The following is a 24,642-nucleotide window of genomic DNA, read 5'->3' on the forward strand; positions in this document are numbered from 1 at the left end:
TGTCGTGCAAATAACCCCTTCCGACTTCAAGGGGCGTTATTTCACACGCGAGAGGACACATCGTCTCACGGCAGAGTGGGGTGGCTCACGGCAGAGTGGGGTGGCTCACGGCAGAGTGGGGTGGCTCACGCCGTGGCCGCACACCGTGGCTCACGCCGTGGCTCACGGCACAGGTGGTGCCGTCGCGACTTCGTCGTGAAAAAGGCAGCTTCGCTCGCGCGTCCGCACAATGATTACTGCCGTCAAGTGGACGTGCTGACAGCTGCTCGCCCCGGTTACCGTTGTTTTTCTTTTTAATTCTGACAAGAGCCTAGCGGTACAGAGCCCAGCGGCACAGAGCGCGAGCGCTAAAAAGGGGAGAGGGCACATAAACGCCAAGGGGCTGAAACGTATCACTCATCACGGGATGGGGGTAAAGGGACTGCGAGCGGGAGTAAGGCGTTTGTATAAGGAGAAGGGGAAGCAATGGAAAAGAGTGAGAGGGGCAGGCAGGGGGAAGTGGGCAAAAACAAGGTCCACCAAATAAAGTAACCTCCACGCATCAAGTGAACTTATCGTCGATATGAATCCCGCAGAGCAATGGTTACCCCGTGTCTATCCGTGGGGTGGTAACTCGAACGCCCGTGCCCTCCCCCCCGACCTCCCACCACGCTGGATTCACGAAGAATGGGGGCCAACACCTCTCCCGTACAACTTTTCGCAAGGGAAATGTAAGTGTGTGTGTGTGTGTTGGGCTTATTTCGCACCGTACGTAGCCTGCCGTGCCAGTGGGGTCCTCGCGACCTGGGGCGTCCGTCCCAATCGCTGTCCGTGCTCCCAGCCTCCGAGGGCGGCGTTTTAGACAGTTCCAAATGGTCTGTGTTCGGACCGTCTGCCCTTGGCCTTGGAATCAACTCAAAGAGAAATTTAGGGAGCGGTCTCGACGTGTGTTACTTTCCCAGGCGATGGGGAAGAGCTACGTGTGTGTGTGTGTGTACACGAACAGTCGCACATCATCGCTACCCAAGATATACAAGTACCAATGACGTGTTGCCTGAGCTGCAGATGTGCAATGAATACCAGCTCCATGCCCTTTCATGAATCGTCACGAATCAGGATTGCAATTGGATTTAAAACGTAATCGCGTCTCAGTGTATTGCCTCGTTCATTGCATTAGCCCAAAGATAACACGAACATCTAATTTCCTTGAATTACTAAAAATATAAATCCTGACACACACGATGCATGAGATATGCATGTGAGAATTGACCTGAATCGATTTCAATTGATGACTCCTTCCAAGCCTGTTGTCCTACGTGAATTTAAAACCTCCTTTTTATCCTTCATGGGCTCATCTTTTCAATATCTCTGCTTTTAGTTGATTGAACAGAAACAACCATAAAATATTATACCGATTTTTTACATAAACCGCATGGAAAAATAGTCGACAAATAGTTTCACTGTGTGGCAGCGTGGCACAGTGGTGACACGTGTGCCTCACAGTGGTGACACGTGTGCCTCACAGTGGTGACACGTGTGCCTCACAGTGGTGACACGTGTGCCTCACAGTGGTGACACGTGTACCTCACAGTGGTGACACGTGTGCCTCACAGTGGTGACACGTGTGCCTCACAGTGGTGACACGTGTGCCTCACAGTAGTGACACGTGTGCCTCACAGCCCTCCCGTGTGGATTGTGTTTGGTTGTTCTCCCCCTGTGTACTGCATGGGTTCTCCAGTTTCCTCCCAGAGCGCAAAAAAACAACGTTTTGGCCAAACAACCCAATGCTGAAAACTAGCAAATGCCTTAATTGGGACTACACAGAGCACCGTTGGACCCTATTGTAACATTGTGGTGGGGGCCCTCTTGAAAGGGAGTGTTGAGACACAGCGAGGCTTTCCTGGAAAAAAGGTGCTGAATAAAGTGTTGGAATTATCTACACAGCAATATCGTTCCAAATCAATGTTGTTCTATGGCAGCCCGGCACACTGACGCGTAACGTGGCACGAGGTTGGATTAGAACTCGTGACCTCCAGTGAGTAAGGGTAACACTCAAATCAACTGAGTGGTTCTCCTGTAAATTACGGCATATTGAAATGAAGAAATTAGATTATAAATCACACAGACTGCATAAAAAAGGATGCATTTGAAAAATACAAGTATTTTCATTTATTCAAACCCAATGAACCTGACCCTGAACAAACAAATGCATGCAGAGCAAGGTAGCCACAAGGCTGACTGTGATGAAGGGCTCACAGGGCTTTCTGTTAAAGCCAGAGAATGGCCTCCAGAGATCCTGCCTAATGCAAGGCAGCTTCAATAAAACACAGCATTTAGATTCAATCCGTGTACGACACTGTCATTATCAGTGTCCGCATCTGTACAATGCTACGGAGCTACATACGGGGAACGAAGATTTTCGAGCTACATTCGGCAAAGCTTTACCTACCCACAGGAACAAAATGGCAACTCCACAGTTCGTTTTATTGCATCTTTTGCTTCAGCGCCTCCTGCGTCGTAGTCTTATTCTAAGTACAGTACCGTGGACACAATCGGCGAGCAATGCATAGAGACAGCTGGCTCGTGGGTTACGGTAACGGGTCCACCAAGACACAAGTCGACCAAACTATGGCTCTCACTCAAACTACCGCAGGGATAGGGCACTTACCGATGGCGTGCGGTGCACCAGCGGGATGTGCTTAGCCAGCCTGACTGCTGACGAGCAAGAGATGGATGAAACGAGTCCAGAGTTTGTTGTGCTGAACAATAATCGATAAACTAAAATTATTATAATTTTATCTGCAGATAATTATGTATGTCAAACTAATTTTGTACCGTACGTAGCCAACCGTGCTAATCGAAGGTGATGGAAGATTACTTATTTAATGTATTGTTCTCACTGCTTGGCCACTACATATTTATGAATTGTTCATAAAGCAGCTTGTGGTACACAGGCTGGCTGGCATATGTCAGCACTACATCTGAGTGATCACAAACCACATTTGAGTCTCAAAATGTATTTCAAAATACCAGGCAGGCCACAACACAATGACAGCAAGAAGACTTGCGGTGGCATCCCAGTCAATGTGTGATGGAGTGATTTACCCGTCACCTCGGATCACAGCGATGCAGTGGCGAAACAAGCACGTTTCAGACCTTTCAGAGTGTGAAGTGCTCTCAAAGTTGTTGGTGAAGCAACACATTTATTCTGCCAACAGCACGCTAAACACACGAACTCGTTTCAGTCCTCAAATGTGGTGCCAAAGATGGTTTCCGCGAAATGAATTTCAAGTCTGTGTCATCCCGATAAAGCATCCCTGTGTCTGCATTAAAAGAAACGTGCGGTTGGAGTTGGCAGACAGACAACCACAAGGGCCATCTTGGTTGTGTGGGCTTCTTAAAATTGATTAAGATTGCTGTACCAGTAGAGTCCCTTGCACAGTGAGCTTCCCACATTGCAGACAAAATTCCGGCCTTTTGGAGGCCATTTACTCATCGATGCTGATTAGATGGGTTGAAAACGCAGGCGTCATAACACTTTACTCCACCACGAACTCTCTGCTAACTTACTACATGAACGTAACTCGTTTTTTGTTGCCACTGTGCGGACAGAGGCTATGGTCGATTGAGGTACCTGTCCCAAGGGTTTAAAAGCAATCTGACTCAGAATCAATCCGAATTCGCTGAATCGGTTATCTGGCACGTCCACTCCGTGAGAGCATGGATTTTGAGCCAGGTGGATATGCTTCAGAGGTAAATGCATATTTTATTTCAGCGAGACTTGCCGCATATCTGGGTACGCAGCAACAATAATGAATATTTTAGTTTAATTTGTACAAATGTTGTAGGATAAACACTAACATAACCAAGCAGCCACGCTAAGAACACGGGTCTGCTGCTTTTACACCAAGGTGATACAAAGCGTCCATCTCCCATCCACCATGGAGCGCACTTGAGACATGAGAGGAACCCACACTCATGGACACTTGTACACGTGGCCTCTACGGTCCCAAGAAACTTTGAGAGAACTTCCCTTTAATCATGAGGCTACACAAATCTATATTCTTCTTTGTGTGTCCAAAATATCCATGCTGTTAAGGATACATTAAATATCACTGGTATTTACCAGAACGCGGAATCCATCCGTAAATAACCCATTTAAAACCCTCCTCACGTCCGCGACTCTCAGGCCCAGTGTCACGAGGACGCACAGCGTGCTACCTGTGCCAGATTCCCACCCCAGCCAGCACGTGGTGCACCTCATAGCCCTCCCGTGTTGGCGCCTCCCCCTACCCTTTCCTCTCTTCCCATCCCTTACATTATTTAAATAAAGCTCAGCTCAGCCTATGCAACCCAATAACGATCATTGTTGGCATTTCCGACGCATGTACCATGCATGTACCATGCGTCGGAAATGCGAATAAAGAAAATCTTAAACGAGGATAAATATCAGTGGCATGGTGGCGAGGTAGCCACCGGTTGATTGTGGTTGAATATTCCAGGGTGGCTGTCAAAAACTCGCCCCGCGAAACCCTTGCAGTGGCCACCAGAGAGTAGCGGTACCCAGTTATATTTATCCTCAAGTGAAAATCAAACCCAAAGCCCCAGCCCAGCGGTGCAAAGGCTGAATTTGGGTAGGCGAATTCAAGGGCTGTTAAGGCCCTCTGAGCCATCCGGCAGCGGCTCCCAGTGCGTTCTCAGTTTTTAAGCTCGACGCTGGCAAAGAGCCCATATGTTCACAACAACACCTCTCTCGTACAACGCAAAGCTTGCATTTATGATGGAATTTTTTTTTAAAGGGCTGATTCGTTTAAATGCATTGTTTGTGGGTTTTTAAAATGCGTGAAAGTAAAACAACAACAAAAAACAAGTGAATGTAATTGCAAATATCGAAGTAACAATTAAGCGAAAGACATGCCGTGCATTATTTAGCTACAAAACTGAAAACATTTTATTGGCGGGAGAAAAAATGGTGCAGATTATCGGAACAAAATGATATTTGGCAATCTAACACATAGTGTTCCTTGCTGACTCAAAAGACAATATGAAAAATTCAGTGGGGAATAGAACACTGAAATTGGTTACTGTGTGTTAGTGTTTTTTGAAATGGGAGTTGTCATGAGTTATAAATTACATTAGGGCAGGCTGAAGGAATTCGCCGGGACACACAGGTATTACTTTATCAAAGCCACGTGCAGCATTTTAAAATGTCACAGTGTCAGCCCTTACAGATCACAGCCAAAATCATCCCACTGAGCGACGTGATTTTTTTACAGTATTTTCTAATAAAAGACCGCCACACTCAGAGACTCATAACATGTGCACAGGCACGGAAACAATAATTTGTGTTCGTAAAATGCAAACATTGATGTTCGCTAGTTACACTGGTAGCAAACATCATACTTTTTGTACAATGTCTTATATTTAGAATGTTACATATATAGATTCCCATTTAGCCGTAATAGACTGTTGGGCAAAGTGCTGTTAGCGAGCACCTATGAAGGTCAGCGTTGAATACGAGAGGGTGGGTGGCCAGCACCATGCCCGACCACCTTTGTCTCCCCAGTAGCAATGTTTACACACTGCACAGGTACTCATTTGAGTCTGAACTGACATAGGGGAGGCCCAGCACCAGTTCAGATAATCATCACTGGTATTGGCCGTGAGCGGGAACCGAATCCGGGCTGCCAGGTTCGTAGTGCAATGCAGCTGGACGCTGCACCACCGCTCCCCACACAAACAGGACCATGTGCACGACAATGCCGACAGCACTTATGAATATATAAAGATCTACAATTTTATTTCCCCTCGCAGAGAAATTTGTTGTTCACAAACACCTGTGAAGGCTGCCAAGGCAAACATGGAGTAAGGGGGTAGAGTGTGGCCAGAACCGCATAAAAATTCCATGAATCTCCCCTTCCAGACTGTTTACACACGGTACTACACCGGCCCTCGCGGGCCGCTAATGTCACGCATCATTGCCAAGAATCAACCCGAGTGCAGTGTGCAAGCCACTCTGGCATTAGTCCCCTTCAGAATACAAATAGGAAAGCTTCGTTGAACGCGCGGGGGTTACGTTCCTGAAAAATGCCGTTGGGCAAAACCGCGCTTGACAAATGATAGACCTGACAGGGAAAATAGCGTTGCGTTCCTGGGTCCGAAATCGTCACCCCCTTCCACTTTGTCCAATTCTACAAGATCTCCACCCTTGTAATTGTACTCGTAATTTCTTCAGTGTGTGTGGACACTTTCTTTTTCAATTCCACCTCAACACAAACCCGCCGTCTCCATTGCCACTCTTCCTCGCCGCGGCACTCACGCTCAACGCTCACGCTCACGCTCACGCTCACGCTCAACGCTCACGCTCAACGCTCACGCTCAACGCTCACGCTCAACGCTCACGCTCAACGCTCACGCTCAACGCTCACGCTCAACGCTCACGCTCAACACTCACGCTCAACACTCACGCTCAACGCTCAGGGCCCTGACGCTGAATTTCCAGCCCAACGCTCGCCCCTGAAACTGTCACTTGATCGTGAATGATTCGCCATCGAGGCGTCAGTATGAATAACATCAATAATCAGTGGGCGGCTCGATGCGTGCTGAAAATGTATGAACGTTTGCGTTGTGCGTGAGTGTATTGAGTACAGTATGTGTTACATTGTCACAAAAACCACATACATGGTAAATACATCTTTCTCACCGTCGATTTATTCATGCCAGATTGGCTTCCAACGCATGCAGGCCTCTCACCTCTCGCAACCCTTGGAAACAATATAAGCAACGTCAACCCGCGTATAGCCGAAACATCACCCCCGTGTTCCGGATAACCGTGCATATCCGAAGCACGTGCTTGGGAGAGGTTTCCCTGTATACAGAGACACATGAACACACACAAAGGTACGAACACATTCACATGCATTATACATACGTGTGCACACATATGCTTGCGTTCACAAAACCACAGGCAGGCACAGATATTTAGACACACATAACAACAGCCGCTATTTGATGCTAATTGGCGGTGACATCACCACAGCACTTGCACTAGGCTAGGCCCATCTCAGACACATACGCACACATATACATAAACTGAGACACATGCACACGGTTTTGCATCTATGCTGCGAAACCAATTCCTATAGTGAGAGATGTTACTGGTAGGAACCACCTCGTTCCACCAGCCCACCGGGGATTATTGTGTCCGTCCGTCTGTCGTGCATCCAAAAATGGGAGGGGTGGGGCTGGGTGGGGAGGGGCTGGGTGGGGAGGATGGGGCTGGGTGGGTGGTGAGAGGGGTGGGGCTGGGTGGGGAGGGGCTGGTCACCCCGTGGTGCCCTTAAAAACTCAACGTTTAACCTACTCACGCCGGCTTGTGCCCGCCCTCACAGTCGGCCATATTTGCGGAATACACCACGCCGCCGTTAACCCTGGCCATTGACCGAGCAACCCAACGTTCCTACCAGCTCCCTCTGCAGGAATGTGTTTTAATGATCTCTCAAGAGGAAGGCCCCCGTGTCCCTGCCCTTTGGTGGCGTCACGATGACAAGTTTGCTGCATCGCTACTCTTCCCTGCTTGAGCGTGTCAGCTCACCGGTGACGAACGTTGCGTTCCCGTGCCAAATCACCGGTGACGGCTGGCAGGGCCTTGCCACCGTGCCACGCCGAGAGTTCAGAAGAGAGGGCCGTGATGCACGCGTTGTTCACGTAGGGTTCCCCTTGTCCACCACCTATTGATGTGCGGCCGAGCCGAGCCCATAAAACGTGCTGTGCAAGAGAAGTCAAACTTTCTGCTGAGGTGGTAACGTGGGATGTGAACTCAAGGGCCATCACGCGAAGTCCGGTCATCGTCGCAGCGGCTTTTGGCTAGCTATCGGACAGAGACGGTCACTGGAATGCTCTTCCTTCCAATAACAGGAAGTCACTGGAGCTATGCACTTCAAAATCGATATTGAAAACTCATTTCTTTGGAACTACTTTGTGTTTAGTTTGTTGTCTTTCCCACGCACTTCCGATGAGCACGGTTGGCTACGTACGGTGCGAAAGAAGTTCAACATATATACATACAAGGGCCGCAGTTCTAACTGGTACAGTAGTCATTATGAAAGAGTTGGTCAAATGCTCCCAAAGCAGAACCCTCAAGAATAGAGAGTCTTGAGTAAGTCTCGGAGCACAGTGGTTAGAGTGAACAACCACAATTATAATGATGCAACGTGAAATACCAGTCCTGGGGGAAATCAACTTATCCTATCATATTCCTGGTGTCAATAATGTGAAGAGCACATTATGGGAAACAAACAGTGGCGAACCTACAGAGACAGTGGCACTTGGTACGAGAACGTGGAATTTACACCAATGGCTTGCAGCCAACAAAGCCCGTTTGAGCGAGGAGACCCTTCCACTCGATTGATCCGGTGAAGCGAACCCCGGGTGCCCAACTCGGCTCAGCTACCTCGTATGTCTCACTGGACATTTAACAGCTACACATTTCCCTTTTAACTGGAGCTTGGAAAGAAAAAAAATCGTTGGGCCAAAGCACGGGACAATAAAAATGTTTCCCTGTGTTGGTGAATTAATGCTGATAAGCAGTTTATGAGCCTGCCAGAAATGTCGCGCGCGTGGGAATTTCGATGATCTCAGCACATCCGCAAGACAACTTCACAGGCATAAAAGTTGCTAAATTTGTGGTGGCACTTTTGTTTCGGGATCGAACACGTGTCTGAATGTTGGCAACTGATCGATGGTCGAAAGCGGAATGCGATTGATCAGTCAGCGGCAGTGCACTTTCATTTTTTTATTCAACAAGCAGCTGCATTATTGGGGGCAATGCTCAAAGAAAGAAAAATGCTGCCCGTGTAAAAAACCTGGGATGAGAGGTGCACATGGTATCATCCTTATGGCTGGCAGAATATACATGCAAGCGTGGCTTCAAAATTAACCAGTCTGGCCAAGTATACAATTACTGGATCCGACTGCACAAATTAAATGTACGCTCAGAAACAAGTGGGCATCCAAAGAGTGCATCCGGCATGCATGTGTACAAACTGTGCTGGTACACAACATAAAACAAATGTGTTCAAAATATTATATATATAAAAAGAAATTGACATTATTTTCCAAAAAATATGCAGTAAGCTGTGTTGGTTCGTTTCAAAGTCTTGGTTCAGGGATTTTGCAGTGGTCATGCAAACACAAAGTACAGGCAGTCCTCGACTTACGAACGGGTTACGCTCCTGAGATCCATTAGTAAGTCGAATTGTTAGTATCTCAGAACTCAATATTTAATTGTATATTTGGTGAGTGTTGTAAAATGTGTTATGGTTCAAGAAAACATTTAAGGATTGTCAAACTCACAAGGAAGACTGTAAATTCAATAAGGTAATAAATACAGTACATTTAATAAAACATTAAATTAAGTACAATTAAAAGGAAAAGAATCGGCTTTATTTACACTCATCTTGAGTCACGATGCTGGCTTGCTTGCCGGAAGGGGCATTTCTATGAGGAGAGAGAGGATCGCTCCACCGAACAAAATCGTTCCGTGGTTCGATTCACAAGTCGAATGGTTAAAAAAAAAACATCTTATGGTAGTTTGTTTGTAAGCGCTGATGTTGGTAAGTTGGACATTCGTATCTTGGGGCCTGCCTGTAGAAGTACCCTATCTGATCTCTTAACTAGAGACGAGAGATATTAAGGTGGAGGTGTATGCTGTTGCTCTAAACGCCATTACATTGTCTCCACCCCGACCCTTGCCAAACAGGTTGGAGGATATCAAAGTGCCTACACATTCCTGCGGGGAGCTGGTAGGAGCGTTGGGTTGCTCGGTCAATGGCCTGCAGGGTCAACGGCGGCGTGGTGTATTCCGCAAATATGCCCGACTGTGAGGGCGGGCACAAGCCGGCGTGAGTAGGTTAAACGTTGAGTTTTATAAGGGCACCACGGGGTGACCAGCCCCTATACACCAGCCCCACCCCTCCCACCCCCCACCCAGCCCCACCCTCCCCACCCAGCCCCTCCCCACCTTCCCCACCCTCCCACCCAGCCCCTCCCCACCCACCCAGCCCCACCCCTCCCATTTTTAGATGCACGACGGACGGACACAATAATCCCCTGTGGGCTGGTGGAACCAGGTGGTTCCTACCAGTATAAATCCCTCACCTCTGGCATTACATACAATGAAACAAGAAAAGGTAAAAAAGAAAAAAACAGCAATGTAATACAATACACTATTTGACATTATTGTAAAAAAAAAGTCCATCCCATGTGTTAGTGAATTTTGGCAGGAAATTTGTTTTCAAATTTTTCTTTTTTTCTGGGGGGGGGCCTAGACCCTCGGGAAGATTTGGTCCCCCAATGTTGATTCCATGGCTACTGCCTTGACGTGCACGTTGAGGCCACGTGAAGTGTCGAACGCCCTGCTGGCACGAGGGCACGGGGCAGAACCAAATGCCAAGGGTCGACTGACTGAGATGACCGAGATGACTGGCTGATGCACCACCTGCCCCCCTACTGTGCCTACTTGCTGTGCTTTAGCCACGCGTCGCTCCTCCGCCCTCCGTTGTTGTTGGAGGGCGACTGCCTTCAACTGCCCAGTAGCAGCGTCCTTCACGAGCCTCCTCCATAGAGGCCGATCTTGACACCGCTGGTACCAGTCATCGGCAAGTCCACTCAGTTCCACGTCCTCCTGTACCACATCACTCCATCTCTTTTCCAGCCCGTGCCGCGCCCGTTTAGCCCCCTCGATCCGGCCGAACAAAAGCTGTTCAGGCATTCGGTGGCTGGGCATGCGGGCTACGTCACTCCTCCCTGCCCCCCACCCTGCCCCCACCCACCCAGCCCCCACCCAGCCCCCACCCAGCCCCCACCCTGCCCCGACCCACCCAGCCCCCACCCAGCCCCCACCCTGCCCCTACCCTGCCAGCCCCCACCCAGCCCCCAGCCACCCTGCCCCCACCTCACGCCGTGTACCCACGCAACGGCGTGGGCAGGCCGGGAGGGACAGACAGACGCCGTTCAAAGGACGTGCAGACCGCGAGTTGAATACAAAATAAAAAAAACGGGCCGTAATTAAAAAGGCAATAATGAATTTATGCCTTCAGCTGACTGTGATTTAAAATCACAGTTTCTCCTCGCCCCCACCCCACCCACCCCCTTCGTTTGCACGGCAAAGAGGCATTGTTCATATTGCCGTCGGGAAATCATTAAGATTGTACGTTCGCTACCGTTTTTAATCTTGACATTCAACGATGTAAAATTCCGCTCCTCCATCGGTCCCAGAAATGTTGGCCTGAAAATGTGTGGTGTGAAGAAAAAAGCCTCCGTTGAACTCGAGATTTGCCCATCGCATCAGCAACGCGTCATAAAAGCCATATAACATGTAATCTCATTGAAATAATAAACATAGGGGAAATATGGTACAAATAATGAACCAAAATTCTGCATAAAACTAATTTTTTTTGCCATATTCCTTGGAAACCCAATTATTATTGACGCTTCCTTGTTTTGCTGTGGTTTAGATATAAAAGTAAGTGCTTTCCTTTAAATACATCAAACCGTGTGCATTTCCCGCCCTTCATTCAATCCATTGCTGGAAAATGGCCTCCCAATGCCAAGCGGGCTATGGGGATTATTTGACCAGATTTCGCCATTCTGGTCAGTGCAGGTTGGTGGTGTGAAGGTGGGGGCTACATGCATGTTGGGGCACTGCAAATTGCTGGACAGCCCTCTGCTGCACTTGAAGTTGCCCCGCAGAAGCCTATAATAGCACCCGTTTAATCCAGAGCAGTCTCCCATCGAACCACTATTCCAGGCTAAACCAGCTTAGCTTCAGAGATCCAACTAACTGGGCACATGCCAGGTGACTTCGGACATAGGCGGGCTAAAGACAGCACGGTGTGCCAAAGGAGAGCTGGGCGAACGGACGGATATACATTCTGTAGAAAGAACAATCGGTTGTGCCACAAAAGCAAAAATAGGTTACTGTTTGACAATTATTAAAGGGCCTTTTCATGGAGCAACATTTAAAACGGGTTTTGAGGACATTGTGTGGGTGTGTGCGTTGCATGTGTGTGTCACATAACCCTCCCGCCTAGGTTAACTCAGACTGAAATTCGTGTCTGGTGCAGCCTGTGAACACAGGAATGCGCCATTCCCAAATATCCTCAAATGGCACCGTGCCTGGCGTGGCGGTGACTGCTGGTTAAAGTTCTTGTTTTGCGCAATATGATTTTTTCTCTCCCTTCCCATCATAAAAACAACACGTAAAAGTAGTTTCACATAGCCACCAAAGCCGCTGACATATTAAAGAGCAGATGGCACAATTAATTTGCGAGAACGTTTTGTTGCAATATTGCAGGCGTTTTGTAGCCGCTTTGTATTGAAAGCACACGCTTCGTTTCAGACAGCAGAACAGATAGCATGTGACCTGTGCACAAAATTATATCACGCGAGCAAATAAACCACAATAAAGAGCTGAATATAGGGGAAATAGTACGGGGATTTTTTGCACGGACAGTGTGTCTATCGGAAACTGAGGCTGGTAGTATATTATTTATTAAACATTAAATTATGCACAGTCCTTGATAAAGCAGATCAATCATCCTCACTATTATTAAATCATACTTTTTACAAACACATGCAGAGAATACATTGGCTGTGGCATGCACGAAAAAATACGAAACTCATCACCTCCATCACTAACATCGGCTTGGAATGTGCTTTTAGGGTCATGAAGCAGTGTTGATGAAGAAGGTAGTGGTGGGTTTCACCAAGTCCAATAATTTTAACAGTTTAAAATATTATTCGTTTTTATTCGTGGTGTTCGTTGTGGGCCACTTGGGACTCTGCTCCGTCACAATATGGAAATATATTTTATAGACTTCAGTTTCAGATATCTTTTGAAATGACACGGTAACAAACGATCGTTAGCAGTCGCCGCGCAAAATATTCACAACCGCACTCCGATGGCAAAGCATTGTTACTGTACACGCGGCGTCGCCACAGCAGGGATGGGGCATCTCAGGACCCGTGGGCTGGACGCAGTCCATCTCTCAATGTCAAACAATAAGCGAACGCATGCAACACTTGGCGTGTCGCTTTCTCCACGAGAATACAGATGATGGTTCGCCATAGCGAGGAGGTGTGTTTCTCAACTCCACGGCTGCCCCCTCAGCTTTTGGGGGTAGGGGGCTGTATGTGCCACTCCCACCCAGCTGAAAGCTCAGAAATTCCCTTAGACTCTCTTAGAAATTCTTATAATCAAATTAAAAAATATTGGTGCGGTCGTTCGTCATAAGTGGTTGTCCCACCTGATGATGGACGCTGGTGTTGCGCCCGAAACGTCATGATTTGTTTTATTTTATTTCTAACTAAATGCGTCCACTCCAGATGGAAGCGGATCGCTTCGTCAAGTCTCTAGCGCATTTAACATTTGTGTTTAATGTTAATCATTGTCTAGGGTCATGCCCCCCCCCCCCCCCCACCTGAGTTTTGGTATTCTGTCCCCTTTAAACAAGCTCATGCATCAGGGTTACTCCACAATCTGCATTTTTTTCCTGATTACCAATCTTTTGCATTCACATAAAAATAAAGCCACTGCACACCGAATGATGCACCTAATGACTAGTAATCGCGGAAAGTTGTGCTGCTGGGGGAGGAGGGGGTCACGAGCACTGCAATTGAGAACTGCTGGCGATGAGAGCCACAGTGAGCAGAGCCCCGTGTACAAGAGGCGCACTGCTGTGGTCGCCACTCATCAACCACCATCAGCTATGGGCAACCCCACCGCCGGATAAAGGCCCTCCCCCAAGCCGCCGCCACCATCTCTCAAGACGCTGCGACGTGCACGCCTGGAATTCCACCGCGGTGCACGTGGCTGTGCACAACATTTGAGCGGGCCGGGGGCGTGGAGGGATGCATAGGTAGCAGGGGAGGGGTAGGGGGAGTTCAAAGGTGTCTGGTTAATGCCACTCTCTTGGCACAGGAATCAAAAAGCACGTGGTTAGTTGAGGTAAGTTTCACTTTAATTATTACCTTGAACTCCATTAGCCACACCATTGGAGAAGAACATTTCAATAAGGATGCAGAGCAGTCAGCACTGTGCTCCCAAGCAGCCCTTCTTTCTTACTGCAAAGGGAGGCAGAATTGACCGGATTGGAGACACGCAAAGTAGGGCTCTAGTATTTGTGTTGAACGTCGTTCACATCGTATGGAGCTCTTAGTCCAACAGGGCTAACAGCTGAGCCTGCAGAATGACTGGGGGACGAATGTGACTTCCCCTAGAGAGGTTTACGCTGCGCACGGTGCAACGGCAGCAGCACAGCCCTTGCGTTGTGGGGCACGAGTGGTCGGCACAGCGTCAGATATGCAGCTCCACTCGCTGGGAGCCTCATGGCATCCCGTTAACACTCCTAACCGGGACAAGAAGAGGTAAAGAATCCAAATAGAAAGGGTAAATATATCTTGTAGGGCAATAAGCAAGGTCAGACAGCAATGATGTTGAGGCTTGCAGTTATAGCAGTGGTACAATATGGTTAAATGAGTCTGCGACTGGTAATGTTAATGGAGAAGAAAGGACAATTTGTTAAACAAGGAAGGATAATCATGCAGATGCATAGATTATCCAACACTTTGCAATAAGCGCACTGCTTGCCATAACTTGGATGAGAAGCAGAGACATGAACAAATGAAGTGGAACAAAAATGTAAAAGTCTTGGAGAGGCGCATGCTTGGAATGACCCTGGGGCAGAATGAGACACGTGGATTAGAGAAGGGATCACGGCCGATTGTCGAAATGAATGGGGGAGTGAAGATGGCCGAGAGTGTGCCAACCACAGAGACGGAGAACTCAGCATTTGCAGGTGCCACGTGAACCACGAGAGATGGTGGCAGCTTGAGGAGGCCTCCATCCAGCAGTGGATTAACCATGGCTGATGATGGATATGCTACCTCCTGAGCCATAAGAGATGACGTCATTTGACACGTGATATCATGACGTCATTCTTTACATACGCAAGAGGAGGTTCATACATAACACTATCTAACACGATTTGCGTTCCTGGGTAGTAAGTGTTATTTTCTAATTGCTTATGCCTCAAAAGAATAGAGAATGGTTATTATTCCCCGCAAACTTTGCTTTTGTGACCAGGACTTTATGTGAAGGAATGACACAAATGCACACCACGTTTACTCTTTGAAAACAGGTAAATTTCAAAATATCACTGTCCTGGTCACAAAAGCAAAGTTTGTCGTCACTTCACTAATACCTAATACCGCTACCTGATTTGCATCGCCTCAGCCCACACTTACGCCGCTGACGTCATCGTCCGCCCTGCCTCGTGTCCGTCGCCTCGCAGCCTTCGCCTCCACCCGTCCCAACATCGCTCTGATTGACGGCGCTTCGATATTCGTCGCCGCACCCTTGAGGAACGCATCCCCGATGTGAACCAGGCCTTTGCTGTATATACGAATCCACAAACAGTGATTCTTACACAGGATTGTATTCCTGTATCGCGGGCTTGGGAATTAATATTATTCAATTAACCACCGCACATTTCCACCACTCTCACGAGGCTGGTATATGTACATTCCCCCTGCCTATGACAAGAGTGCTGCTTTCAATAAAATACATATTCCCCCCACCGTTCCTATGGCGTTAAGATGCTGACGCATTTAGATACTATGGAATTCCAAATGCGTTGTTGTATTTTAGATTCAGGAAACAAACTAATAAGACACTGTGTTGACTTGCCTCATATGCCGCTGGGCTGAGTTCTACTAGTGGGATGGGTGGTAGGGCGACGGCCTTCCCGCACTACCATCCTGGAAATGCACTTAACCAGTGGAAAACAACTTCATCAATCTGGTGTGGGTCTCCCCTACCTCCACTCGGCATAAAATGAGCACCTGGAGTGGAATGCTAAATACCCTGGGGACAATACCCTGCCAACGAGCTGTTTCATCTCAGGCGAATCATCCAGGTGAACTATTTCAATACAATAATAAACGTGGTGTCAGCCATACCCACACAGGCATGTGCTGTGTATCTTTCAAGAAGTGTCCTTTCTTATGGTATAGCGTATAATCACACAGTTTATGTACATATCGGTTTTTTAATACCCATAAATATTAACATTGAAAGTATAGAGGTGGCATTTTCCCACATGTGCCTGTGTACTTATCTACAAACACGTTAACAGTCCTGCCTCCTCGATGTTGATGCACTGGAGAGGAGATACAGACAATCCACCGGTGCTGCCTACTACCCACGTAGTTTACAACAAGAAAAACCGACAAAAGTTTGTGTATTTACATCTTTCAACCCACGTTTTGCATCGAACTAATTTTCCATACTAGGGAATAACATGAAGTGATTATTCATTTTATAAAGAGAAGATTATGCAATCATCCCAGCAATCCAGGCCTTGTGTTTGTGGTCACACACAGCAACGCACCCATAACGTCGTATTTAAAGTACAGGGGAAGAAGTGCATCTTATTACCAGAGAATATGGTAACTCTCGGCTGAAAAGCACGTTTGTCATTTCCTACACAAGAAGTGAACAATTAAGTGTGGAGGTGATCCGAAGCTGTCGACGCTCGCTCACTTCTCCACCTTCCTTGTGCTCGCTCACAAAGCTGTGGTACGGCCAGCGCGTGACCTTCCAGGCTTGCACTTCACAACGCTACAGATGGAAATCACTCCTGATGCGTGCCAGCTGTTTTACATTGCTCCTGTTGTCTTTTTTCCTCTTCTGAGCATGCTTGTTTTTTTATAGACTCAGTAAAACAGCCATTTGTCTCAAATGAGCTGCCTACAAGAGAACAATCAGTGTCCGTGACTTAGCTTTAGCTATTACTGTAATTAGGTCAGCAGTCACGCATCATGGCCAAATAACTGGATATCAATACAGACTTTAAGTTAATATTTCACAAACAAGCCGGCCAAGCTACGATGTAGCATTCCAAGCAAGAATGATCAGCAGTTCCTCTATCCAAGTAAAACTATCCATCTCTATGCAGAACGCTGATCAAACGGGACCGCATGCGACCTCCAAACATAACATTTCCCAGAACAAGTCCACGGATACTGCTTTGACACAACACGGGAGGCAGAGCGAAGTAGCCCGTCAAAGGCAGGGATGTGAGAGGCACTCATCGATAGCCAGGGCACACGCAGGGGATGTTTCTGTGGTCAAACGGACTGCAGACTTAGAAAGGGGCTCACCCTATTTCTCTCTTGTGCATACGAGTTTGTTCTTCCAAGACACAGGGCACACACTGTCGGCTGACGTGGCGTCTGCATTCGTCAGATGCACGTCAATATTCAGCTTGCGCAGGGAAACAGATTGGCATTTTTTTTTTCAAAATAAACTGCCTCGTTGCGGTGCAGTGCACCTCAACGGTCCGCTTAATGGGTGGCGGCGCATGGGGGATTGCATTGGATGTCTTTGCTGTCCGCCTGGCACGTGGTTCGTGCCAGAGACTCGCAGCTACATGCGCTTTACATTGCGTAGAGAGTACGCCTGGGATTGCTCGACTCCTCGAGTGCGCCGCGTCAACAATGAACCTTTATTAGGTTGGTTGACAAAACTCACGAGTCAATCAATGTATCGGGAGCAGGCTCTGCTCTCTCAGTGGTTTCAACGTCATGATATTTATTACAAGCCAATCAATCACTACGGATCCCCATGTCGACCAACCAACATGCATGTTGGCCGGTTTACAATTGAATGGGTTAATGGGCCACTTGTGTGGTAGGTGCATTAAAACAGCCTGGCCTTAGGATCTCACGAGGCATTACGGGCCTCTGTGCCCTTTTTGTATTTGATGAATGTTTCAATGGAAGTAGAACCTAGCCACATTGCTTGTATTACAAGTAACAGTTGCATTATTCATCTTTTGACAGATTCATGGCATTTGTTGAGCACAACAAAAGCCCACCGAGATGTATTATCTACCTTGCAAGGGGCACTTAAGTGGAAACAAGGTTACACAAAGACAGTTGTTACATTTTAGTTAATTAACATTCTGCTGGAAAATAATTGAAAAAACGGATATTGGGTAATATTATCGACACAGATGACAGATGATGTCAAATGGTATTTTGTGACCACTGTCTATGAGAAGACGCACTTCAACGATTCAATCACGGACATTATTGGGCAGCTGCAGCAAGAATCAACTCTGCATCGCCTGCAGAGTGACTCGCTGGCAAACCCTGTGTCAACTGACTATTCAGTAGCTCAGAGTGACAGTCAGCGTATCTCCCTGCTGAAACAAGTACTGGGTGTTGCTCACGCCCATTGGCAGCCATTAAGCCACTGCTAAATATTCCACATTCCCAGCAAATCACAGGCAATATCACATCCGTCTCAGAGGCACAGGCTGGCTGTCTATCACTCAAGGTTGTTCATTCAAGATTTTAGATGAAAGTCGCGCTCATCATTGTAGAGACAGATGGTGCATCCCTCCAGTGCAACAACTAAAACTACCCCTGGCCATGTACCCAACATTTGATTACATCAGGCATGACACTGAATAGTAGCAGTAGTGGCAGCATTTATTTTCTGTCGCGCCGCACATGTATAACTGTGAGCGTGTTTTGCTTTTAATAGGGGGACCACAAAATAAAAAAAAAATCCAGACACGGTCATACAACGGCAGGAGGTGAGTACTGTCTTTTTTTAAGGGGACACAAATGCATGCAGAAGTCATAGTAAAGGTTTGAAAAATGCAGGAAAGAAGTTTTTTTACTTAAAATTTTGATTTAATTATGCAATTCGAGAGATATGAATGTAAACAAAACAACAAGGATGCTGCAACATTCTTACTGGCATCATGGGACCTCCTTTGCCAGTACCAAAATATGAGAATAGGTTTTCCCCTTTTTTTCTGGCAACAAAACAGGTGTTAAGATGTTAAAACACCAAACTGAAACCTTTTACAAGGAATCATGTCTTGTGGTCAGAATGCAAACAAAAAAAGCGTCTTCTGGTCTAACACCGTTTTGAGACGAGGCTCAAAAGAAAGCTGCTCTGATGTGGACCAATCAGTTTCAAAGACAATGCATCTATTATCAGAGGACGTTTTTTGTTTGCATTTGACCACAATTATTGTGGTTAATGCAGACATGATTCCTTGTAAAAGATTTCAGTTAGGTGTTTTAACATCTTAACACCTGTTTTGTGGCCAGAAAAAAAGGGGTAAACCTATTCTCATATTCTTATTGGCAGTTAAAGAAATCCCATTTGTGACCTTTTCAATTATGCAAAACTTGACATTTTAATTATTGTTAAAGACAAAAAATTCCCAAGAAATTTACGAGCAATTAATCTCTTGCAAAGTTATGGTGCTTAGTCCACAAATTGAAACAATAACTGGCAATCTAAACCGTTCTGCTGCATCGTATAACAACCGGCTCTATATCATATGAAGATTCTCTAATTTGCTAAGTTGTTGAAGCTATGTGCTGTATGCATTCAGGAGTCATACAATGTTTGTAATTTGTTGAATAACCTCAACACAAGTAAAACAAAATAATAAAATATCAAGTAATGATTCGCTATGGAAATGTGTGTTGGTCAATTATTGGCCCAAAGTCCAGACAAATCGAAATGCACAGTTAACTAGTAATTGCATGCTGTTCGTAATGCAACACGAACTAATGTCACAATACGTTTATTCACAAGGCAATCATGAAATAAATAGGACAGCTTTAACATTTACACCTTTGGTCACACAGACATGAAAAGCAATACTGACTACACATTCTCAATCCATGACCATAAATAGGTTCCATCAAGAAACGATAACGAGAGTGATCATGTTCGAATATGTACCAAGTATTTATAGACTGAAAATAAAAAAGTGGATGTCTCCAAAGTGGAACGAACACAGCGTTGGCGGATCCCAGTGTCTCATGAGGAAGGCCGCTCTCATCTCCCACAAAGTAATACTCAATTTATCATCTCCGCAGCAGTGATGGGCAACACAGACCACCGTTGGGATATAAAACAACGTGGCCTTTGAATGCAAGTCTAATACTCAAGGTGAAATCTCGTATGTTGGCGATTCATATCCCGACCAAAACCTGTCTGAAATGTCACAGTGTTCATTCACTGAGAGGCAGTGAAGGGAAACCCTGACGAGTTCGTGGGCCACATGGGTGGCCCTCCTCCACCCCAGTGGGCCACGTCGTGCGTTTGCACTCAACATGACCCCACGCGTCACTCGAGAAACACTGAGGCCACCAGGAGGGGCCCCATGGACGTGTGCGGCCCGCAGGCCACAGGTTTTCCACCACTGCTCGAAGGCTTCTATAGGCTCCCTTTCGACCTCTCTCTTCACCTTACCTTCACCTTACCTGCAGACGGAGTCTCATTTCTCTATTACTAAACCCTGACATATCAGTCCCACACCTGGCAAATAACCACCACTCTTTCGCTACAAAGATAAAATGCCCCATATAGCCTTAACAAACTGTAGGGACAAGTGCTGTTAGCGAGCACCTATGAAGGCCAGCACGGCACACGATAGGATGGGTGGCCAGCACCACGCCCGGCCGCCTTTGTCTCCCGAGTGGCGATGTTTACACATCGCAACAAGGTACTTATTTGAGGCTGAGTCGACCAATGGGAGACCCAGGACCGGTTAAGATATCAGTCATCCTGATATTAGTCATGACAGAAAATCGAACTCAAGCTCATAGAGCTACGCGTTAACCGCTGCTCCACCGCTGCACACATACACAAAGGTGGACACATGAACACACTCACACACAAAGACACACAAAGGTGCACAATATACCGAGGAATAGATTCGCACGCATACACACACACACCGTCACAGATACACAAAACACATCGAAAGAAATATTCTATTTTGTATTTTCCTACAAGGCAGTGTTGCTGATTTGTCAAAAAAACAGCCAAATTACAGGAACCATAATAAAGTCACGGTACAGAGTGATGTGAAGGTTGTCCTGACCATACATCGGCCTCTCGCTGCGCATAAATTAGGCGATGCTCCGTCGTGTGCGTTGCCCGCGCTGTGTTCGGCGTGACAAAGAGAACGCTCATTCTTTGTGCATGCCAAGAGTGCGCACAGTCCAGCCTTTTTTGTCCTTTCACAAACAACCTTGTCCATATATTGACGCAGTAATTGACTTGGGTTGTATTTTATTGCTCATCGTTACAATTTAGGCATCGAAATGCCAAAGGGACACTGCTTTTAGAGAGTAACAAGCCAGTCAGGCTCGGGTATTGATGGAGCCTTGATTTGTTTGTATGCATCGTGCAAATATGTCTTTCTCTCTATTCTTTTAGTTACTCTCTCTCTATAAAGTATGTTGTACATCTGCGATCACATATTTGAACAAAACATTTGTAAAAAGCAACTTGGAACATTTGTAATTATAAAATGCCAGAATGTTTCAAGAGGTTCAAAATGCATTTAATAGAGGCACTTATCTCTGAGAGCAGTATCTACTTTCTGTATATATCACAAGATATTTTGTTATTGTACATATATGTATTTATTTATATTTCAAACTAGAAACTAAGAAGCTTTATTATAGAAGACGATTAACTTGATTTCAAATGAGGATATGTAAGTCCATCACATTACCTATTTATCCGCACATGAGCAGACAGCATCAACATTTTTGTCTTATTTTACCTTTCGTGAGAAAAGCAATGAAAACTGCCCAACGGGCTCGACTAAGAGAGACGTCTGGTGACGGAGACTTGTGTCTATACCCAATGCAGCCGTCCACCGATTGTTATCCATAGCAACCATTGGACGGCGACATCGACTTAAAACAACAAAAATTAACCCACCGCGGCGTTTAGAATTCGCCCTGCGCTTGGGAAATTTGTCAGCAGCGGCTTTGCGAGCGGGAGCAGACTGGCTAGTACATTGCCGCTAGCCACAACCGGACAGCGCGCATGCATGTATGCCGACCGGGAACTCAAACAGATTAAGTGAGTTCTTATTGTGTGCGAAGGTCCGAATCAAAATAAATCTTATTAATTTTTGTCCTCGGATCAGGATTCCTTTCACATGCACAATGGATGCTCTCTCAGAGCAGCACAGTGTGTAACGCACACAGTGCTGCTCCCTCCCTCCCTCCCTCCCTCACAAAGGCGACCTCAGCCGAGAAGGCGCCTCTGTTATCGTTGTCCAGTCACCAAGGCAGGAGCAGGGCAGCATGATTTATCCGCTGCCGCGGCGTGGGTGTCCCGCAGTAGATTAACAGAATTCATAGAGGAATGGATGAATACATGAATAGACCTCTGTATGGTCCCACGGTGCAGAAATTCGAAAATGCAAGTGTGAAATACATAAATAACTAAATAAATATCTGTGTGCCTTTCTGTACAAACGAGCATGGGATGACACAGATACCCGTTAGTTGACTTGAGCCAGAGGTGGAAATTCCACTATCCTATGGCAGGAGCTAGTCCATTCATAAGTTAACCACTGTGGGCTTCCCACCAAAATGGTATGTATTTTATCGACCCTGGAAAGATGATGCACTGAGTCAACCTCAAATGGGATTTTAACTCGCAACTTGCATGCAGTCATCTACAGTGTCACCAACATTTAAGTCTAATGATGGAAAATTCCGGATGTTTACGAAAACCATTCCCAACATCATTGCTTGCATGCCTCTCGTGGGACAATGGGGAGAAAGAGTTTATCAATAACGATGTATGGGGTATAGCGGCGGTACAGTGGTTGTTGCACTGCGATTAGCACAATTGACTACGTAAGGTGCAGAAGAAATTCAACGTAAATAAAGTGATCTGACATCAATTCCAAGCCGCTGATGCAAGGTATGGCCAAACAAAAAGCTGACTTTTCGATTTAAAGCTTTCGTGACTGCAGGGATTCATCTGCTTGGTTCTTTCGGTAAAGTCACGTAGAAGGGAAGTAATAAAATAATAAAAATAAAACATAATACAATAATTCCTCCCCTACACAAAACAGAGGTTTTGTGTAGGGGAGGAAAACGGAGTGAGTCTTTGGAGAATGCTCAATAATTGAAGGGGATAACACTCAGGCATCTGCAAACAATTGAATAAAACCTATTTGCTGCGCTGCCATCATCTACAGGTTACTCCCGTGGGTTGTCCCTTTGGGTGTCTCGTGTGGCGCGACCCTCAGTGTGCCTCACTCCGTCGTCCCATCGCGCCCTACTACAGATGCGTGCCATCACACTACTGATAACTTTGCAGCTCGTAATAAATTATCAAAAGCAAATCTTGACTTAAAGCTTTCGTGACTGCGGGAATTCATATTATTTGGGTCTTTCGGCAAAGTCACGTAGATAGGTTGAAAGAAAATCACAAAAAACTACGAAGTATCGATCGCAACATTTTAACGTGCTCTACCACGAGCCACACGGCCATATATATATATGTACATACAAAGACCATCCGTATAGCCTTAACAGACTGTTGCGGCAAGTGCTGTTAGCTTGCACCTATGAAGGGTGGCACGGCACACGAGGGGAGTGTGTACACGCCGCACCAGGTACTCATTTGAGGCTGAGTCGACCTAGGGAAGGCCCAGGACCAGATCAGGTAATCATCACTGATGTTGGCCATGAGTGGAAATCGAAATCGGGTCGCGGGTTCGTAGCGCAACGTGCTCGCCTTAACGCTACCGCTCCCCACGTGCACACGATTGTAACGTAGCCCTCAGAGACACCGTCTTGTCTTTCCGTATATTTATTATGAATAAAGTCCACTGACTACTCAACGAGTAACCGCGAGTGACTCTGCACACTTGGGTAGTTAGACGACTCTATTCTGAGACAACATAGCTTCTAGTCTCGAGACAACTCGAAGACGATGGAGACGACCCGTTCCAAGGCGACGACGACGACGGCGATTCCCCACAGCAGCAGCAGCAGCCCCCAGGTCCGGCTCGCGCCAGGCTCTTATCCCTCGCCCAGTCCGGCCACGCCCCTATTCTAGAAGTCTCTTCACCTGGCTCTGTCAATCTCCGCCCTTATTGCACTTTACCGCCATTGGATCTTTAAAATAACCACGTTAATTAGAATATTTTTTATACAGTATGGTTATGTGAGGTCAAACAAGGCCTCCCAGGGGCTGCAGATCAAGGCCTTCATTAAGCAGTGGATTGTCAAAAGAATGCAAACAATTATCACTATTTAAAATGGAGTGGAAGATGGCAGCAGCCTTCACGTGGCCCACTCTTGTTCAAGTGAAAAATGTACGACGAATGCCGTCAACGTGGCGCCCGACCATCGATCATTGATCTCCTGGTCTCCAGAGTAACAAGACACCGTTTAAAATAACGCATACAACATACAAAAGTCAAGTTATTTCTTGCTCAGATGAGCACTGAGGCAGTGCTCATCTTCCCGTTTATAGCACTGACCCAGTGATGGAAATCCCACATTCCCATGGCCCAGGGCGAGTCTCTCCAAAGGACAGCTCCTGTTGCCTTCCACACAAAGTGCTTCTGGATCAAACGTGCAACGGTTCACACTGTCCAGTCTGCAAAGCATCATGACTAATAGCCACGAGGCCAAACTACAATGTATAAACATTCAGGTAATCCTGACATGCGGTATTGTTAGGAGATAAAATAAATAAATATTTCAATTAACAACAACATTGCAGCACAGATACAT

The 24,642-nt window shown here is 46.6% G+C and overlaps 1 protein-coding gene across 1 annotated transcript in view; it reads right to left on the bottom strand.

The window, feature by feature from the left end:
* LOC133348004 (transmembrane protein 104-like) overlaps positions 1 to 24,642 on the bottom strand; it is a 105,296-nt gene that overhangs the window by 19,487 nt on the left and 61,167 nt on the right. The gene's annotated exons all lie outside the window — the stretch shown is intronic.

Source organism: Lethenteron reissneri, chromosome 3 (assembly GCF_015708825.2).
Source record: "Lethenteron reissneri isolate LAM-NWPU_2019-01 chromosome 3, ASM1570882v1, whole genome shotgun sequence".
NCBI classification, from domain to species: Eukaryota; Metazoa; Chordata; class Hyperoartia; order Petromyzontiformes; family Petromyzontidae; genus Lethenteron; species Lethenteron reissneri.